Raw genomic sequence first — 6,028 nt, forward strand, 5'->3', positions numbered from 1 at the left:
TTCACTATCTGCATGTGATGAGTACTTGGGTGAAAAGGACAAATGCTGGATTCGAATGACCTGCCAACTTTGTGCACCAAACAGAAAGATTGCCATTGGTTTCCTTTTGATGCAGGCAAGCACCAGTTGACTCATTGGTGTATGTGCATGGTGTAACCCAGAGTGATTATAAATAAATAAATAGTAAATCAGTAAGGGATACTGAATAAACAGGAAGGAGAAAATTATTGATTGAATTCAGAAAAAATAATAATATAACATTTATATTTGAATAAATATGTGTTTTATTTCATTTTCTGAATGTGAAAATGTAATTGGTCGTTACTGAACGTTGTCTCCTTTAAGAGAGTGTGAGATATTGACCAATGAAGTGAGAGGACTCATTGCCGGAAATGACTGAGGACAGCACGGAAAAAAGAAGAGAGAGAGGAATACTAAGGATTGTTGGAGATTTGAGAAAGAGAGAAAAAAAATAACAAATAAATAAAAAAAAAAACTAGAAGGAGATTCTAGTAAAGTATTAGTTTAATTTGAACTGATTTTTTTTGTTGAATTGGTTGAATTTTGGATTTGGCAACAACACGAACTAAGTTGCTACCACGCGGAACAAGATGGCGAGCCACCCAACAGACCTTGAGTGAAACGAGGATATCTGAGGACTTCAGTGGATTTACTACTTTGTTTTCCTGAAATAAATAAAAATAAATAAATAAATAAAAAACAGGAAAGAGGAAGAATTGCACAGGACGACAGATTGACTTGACATCGAACTCTTTGGTTGTTTTCCTCAATCGTTTGTGGACTATTTTTTTTTTTGGTCAGCATAACGGTAGGCCTGAACTGTTCCTCTAACATCACTTCGGTAAGGACGAACTGTTTGCTTTAAAAAAAAAAAAAAAAAAAAAAAGATAATCGATTTTATGCATCACCATTGTTTATTTTATTGACTGTTGAATTTTGTGGCATTATTGTTCATTCCACTCGATTGCTCATTAGAGTTTAAGGTTAAGGGTCATTGTGTTTTTTTTTCTCATGGTTCTTCATTTCTTTGCCATACATTGTTAAATTGAGTCCTATACTTTGCTGGTTACAAGAATTTTTTTTTTTTTGTTTGTTTTCTGCCCATTTTAAATGTTCTATCCAAGTTAAGAGGTATTGTGATTATAAAAGAGGTGGTTTAAACTAGGGGGAATTTCTCAAATTCTAAATTAAGTTCAAGGTAAAACAGTTGAGATTAAATAGGTTCAAAGTGAAATTAGATTGACTTAGATTAAAAAGAGAATAAATCCTAATATAAATATATATATTAAAGAAAAGAAAGACAGATAGAAACTAATTTGGTTAATTCAATTTGCATTCATTAAAGAATAAATTATCTGGGTTTATAGAATTTTGTGTTTTCTGCTAAAAGGGAAGCAGTTAATTGGTTACTTTTCATTCATTTTCTCTTCGCTACAATATAATCTCTTCATTATAATTCAACCACATCATTGTTGTCTGTCTGTTTATTTAATCTCTCACTGCTGCTCCCTCCGAATCTAGAATACTGGTCCATGTTACCCTCTGTCTAATTCACCTGGGCATTTAAATAATTCACGAGGTGCCGACTAACTTAAAGGGGTGTTACAATGGGTCATGGAAAACTTTCCATAATCAAGGCTGGGAGGATAAGGTGACGGACCTAATATCTGTTGGGGTCTCCCTGCACCATGTTAAAATCATGCCTACTACATTTGTGATCTTAGTGGTGTCTTTCACAAATTCCCCACAGATTGTTCCGCCAGAACACAGCGCTTTAACACTGCAGCAGAACTATTTAAAGTCATCCGCATAGATAATTAAACCGCATGAGCGAAATCGTCTTCTACATTTGCGTGTTCAACATATGACCTAGACAATGGTCACCAAGGCAAGAGGCTTCACGCCCTGGCTGTCAGGATGGCCGAGTGGTCTAAGGCGCTGCGTTCAGGTCGCAGTCTCTGGAGGCGTGGGTTCGAATCCCACTTGTGACAGATGTCTACATAGTTGGTCACAATGAACTGAGCCCATGGAGGGGAGACTTGTTGAGTTGATACTGGAAAAACATGAGAGAAAACTATTTAACATGCTGACTCTGTTCGAATTCTACTGTTTGCTTGGATAATGCTCAAGTCTGCTTGTTTGATATTGAAAAATTTTGCCAAAATCTCGACGGATCTAGGCTTTGGACCCGCTGATCAACATCTGCAGAATTAACGGAAGGAGATCTACTGTATTTGACCAAAATTATAAAGTGGCAGCGGTGGGATTCGAACCCACGCCTCCAAAGAGACTGGAGCCTTAATCCAGCGCCTTAGACCGCTCGGCCACGCTACCAGTAGCGAGAACGGGAGATGACGGCCAGCTTGTGGAGGAGATGCTGTCGCAGCCGGCCATAACGTCAGCGGCAAGCACGAAACACGCTTTACAAAAGACTTTTGCTCGAGAACAAAGTGATACAAAAACACACAACAGGCTGTGCAGAATTGGTGGTCCATTGCATTGCCCTCTGATTGTCAACAATCATCCACATATAATAACAGGATTTAGACGCAAGTTTTTTTTGCCACTGTCATTTTGCCACAGCTGCAACGATCCATCGTGGAAACAGACAACCTTTGCAAAATAGACAGCAACAAAAACAGCTTCGGAAATTCCTCTAAAGGTAACGGCACACTTGCGTCTTCTGCCAATGGTAAATTTTGGTTTGTTGTCTAAGTTGGCCTCTTGAGGCCACTGAAGGCATGTACGTGGACAGCAAGAAAGACGGGGGCCACAATCCCTAGGGAAGCCTTTGGAGGCAAGAAGTCACAATGCTTACGCAAATCTCTCAGCTTCAGAAATTCCTCTAAACAGTCAAGTATGGCTTTACTGAGAAGCATTATATCCTAAAGCCCTGTGATAGAAATAGCAAAAGAGCCACAAGTTGTTGCAAATCGGTGACAAAGACACAACCTTGCGGCGAGGGCGGACTCGAACCCACGCGTGCAAAGCACAATGGATTAGCAGTCCATCGCCCTAACCTCTCGGCCACCTCGTCCGATAAAGAGAACTGACGGCACTGCTGAAGAAACGAGGTACATTTGCTTTTTGTCTTAGTTGGGCTCTTGAGCCCACCGGAGGCACGTAAGTGGACAGTGAGAAAGAAGGAGCCACAATCCCTAGGAAACCTTTGATGACCAAAAGTCGCATTCACACAACCTTTAAAATACTCCCTGGCAGCCGTGGTAAACCCAGCACCTCAGTCTACTTGGCCAAGCTACCTGTCGCCCAAGGACCCCTTTGGCCCGTGAAAGAGCACAATGCCTACACCAGACCTATTGTCACTCCTGCTTGCTGGATCTTTGTGCCTTGCAAACGAGCGGATTGTAAGAAGCAGAAAAACACTTTGGAATGCCAGGCACGCGATGTTCACTTGTGTTGTCGTTTGTACAGGATCTGATTCCTCGAATGGTACAAAAGTGTGCAAATGTGTGGTTAAATCTGTGTGTAAATAAAGTGCAAAAGGAAAAAAAAATGAAACGTCCTTTCTGTTAGTATCCTCAGATTCCTTTTTATTTCCTTTCCTACAGTGGCATGTTATCTTGATAATTCAATTAGGAGGTGGACCATTGTCTCCCAAGGTGTGAAGAGCATTATTCGCCATAAACCGTGACACTTTCTCATGTACAGCCATTGTGAAAGAAAAAGTGTCACATAAAAGCAAATCAGTGTATGGCTTTACACTGTACACTGGTCTGCATAATCCAGTCCTTTAATGCTTTCTAAAAAATAAGCTTAGTATGTGTCATTTGGACCTTTTGAATATACAAAAAAAAAAATCCTACCATTTTATTTCATATTGGTCGGACAATTTTGCAGATTAAGAAAAAGCTCTACAAGGAAATTGTGATCAAGGATTCCATCATGGCAATCTGAACACATAATGCCATGAAGGTATCAAATGTTTGCGTGCAATATCTTCCTATATGCACATTTTTAGCTGGCCTAAGAACACTTAGGCCAGAGTCATTTTTAATCATACATTCAATAAATGTCACAATTTTATATGAGCCACCTTTCATTGGGAATAAGTGTAAAAATGTAGTGTTTAAATGTGATTAGCAGAGAGGTGAACATCGATTAAGATCACAGATAAGGATGAGTATCGCTTCAAAATGAAGAAAAGTAAAACCTATTTTAAAATCCTTTCACTTCAAGATCTGCATGTGCTCAGAACATGCTTAAAGAGAAGAAATACTGGAACACAGCTCTTTAACACTGCAGCAGCACGTTTTGAAGTCAACCCCGTAGATAATTAAAACGGCAACAACATACATCCATGACTTTTGTGCGTTAGTTTTTCGGCCTACACATGGTCACCAAAACAAATGTCTAGGTTTCATTTAAAATTACTGGCTTGAACACTTGTTTTGTTATCATGATGGCTGAGCATCGTCTCTGATTGAATCCTTTACATTGTAATTCAAATTCAATTGAAACTTCATCTGATATTGACAAGAACCCCACTGGGTTTCCCAGCACCGTTTGGAAGCTAGAAAAATAGATCCGAACCACTCTTTGCCACAAGATGCGAGTCCCGTCTTGGTTAATAAGATCCTTTTCTGACAGTTAATCTGTTGCTTCGTTGCGCCTCATGTGGCGCTACATTAGGGAAAAGAATTACACTTTGAATTCCAAAAGAAGCAGAACATACAATCAACACTAGCACCAAAATAACTAATCTTCTGGACTGCACTGGAGAATGCGGGCATCGATCCCGCTACCTCTCGCATGCTAAGCGAGCGCTCTACCATTTGAGCTAATTCCCCTCCAACACAGCGCTTCACATACAGGTCTGTGGAATTGAAACACGGTAAGACCAGGGGTAGGTGATCTTTGTAGCTTCTGAAAAATTATACTCCTTAAACTCATCCCTATGTGCACTGGAAAAGTAGTCTCACTCTTCAGATGCATATTTCACAAATGACTAGATGACATCTGTGGCTTCTCTCAGTTAAAGCTACCCTGTCTCACCAATTGGGGTCCATGCACTACTTCATCTTTCTAAGAGGCTTGAGTCACCAAGAATTTTACATTTCTGCTACTGTGCACCTTATCCTGTCACAAGTTTACTGGAGATACTACTGCTATTTTTATATTTTGTGTATTTTGTATTGTTCTGCACTGTCTTGTGTTGTCTTTTGCACTGTCTTGTATTTGTCTTTGCACTGTTTACCAGTTGCACACATCTTTATGTGAGGATCTTAGTTCCTGGCCCTGTGTTCTTCTGTACTGTGACTGTTGTTTTTATGTTGTTTTATGTAGCACCTGGGTTCAGTTTCACTGTATGCATCAGCTATATGGTTGAAATGACAATAAAGCTTTAACTTGACTTGACTTGACTTGATTATACAGTCTCCTCCAAGCAGCTCGTTGTGAGGATCTCCTCAAGCAGCTTGTTGTGAAGACTCAGTCTCCTCCAAGCTTGTCCCCTGTGAGGACTCGGTCTCTTCAAGCAGCTTGTCCCCTGTGAGGACTCTCTCTTCAAGCAGCTCGTCTGACTCAGTCTCCTCAAAACATTGAGGACTCAGTCTCCTCCGCAGCTCGTCCCTGTGAGGACCCAGTCTCCTCAAGCAGCTTGTCCCCTGTGAGGACTCAGTCTCCTCAAGCAGCTCGTCTCCTACCAGTCATGAGCCTCACATAGAAATAAATACAGAGCACATAGTGTTTGAACAGCTTTATGTTATAGGTTACAGAGGATTTCTGTCCAACACCAGGGATCAGGAGGAGAAGGAAAAGATGAAGAGATCAAGAGGAAGAAGATGAAGAGAAGATGTTATGGACTGTCTCTGAGCAACAGTTTAAAGTCTCATTCACTCGTTCCTCTTCAGTATCTCACCTCAGGTCTGGGAATATCAAAGATTCCTGTAGATGATGTGTTGTGTATACAGTAGAACATCAGCTGTAGGAGAACCAGGGAATAATTGACTAAACAAGGATTTGAATATCAAGATTTAGCAGAAAGGAG

The 6,028-nt window shown here is 40.3% G+C and overlaps 3 non-coding genes across 3 annotated transcripts; 1 reads left to right on the forward strand and 2 right to left on the reverse strand.

Moving 5' to 3' along the window:
• Positions 1-1,932: 1,932 nt before the first annotated feature.
• trnal-cag lies at positions 1,933-2,012 on the forward strand. The gene has a single exon. It is a non-coding gene; the product is annotated as a tRNA-Leu (tRNA).
• A 261-nt stretch (positions 2,013-2,273) lies between these two features.
• Positions 2,274-2,355, reverse strand: trnal-aag. The gene has a single exon. It is a non-coding gene; the product is annotated as a tRNA-Leu (tRNA).
• A 2,401-nt stretch (positions 2,356-4,756) lies between these two features.
• On the reverse strand, positions 4,757-4,829 carry trnaa-agc. Its single transcript has one exon. It is a non-coding gene; the product is annotated as a tRNA-Ala (tRNA).
• Positions 4,830-6,028: the final 1,199 nt, after the last annotated feature.

Source organism: Silurus meridionalis, unplaced genomic scaffold (genome assembly GCF_014805685.1).
Source record: "Silurus meridionalis isolate SWU-2019-XX unplaced genomic scaffold, ASM1480568v1 Scaffold792, whole genome shotgun sequence".
Lineage (NCBI taxonomy): Eukaryota > Metazoa > Chordata > Actinopteri > Siluriformes > Siluridae > Silurus > Silurus meridionalis.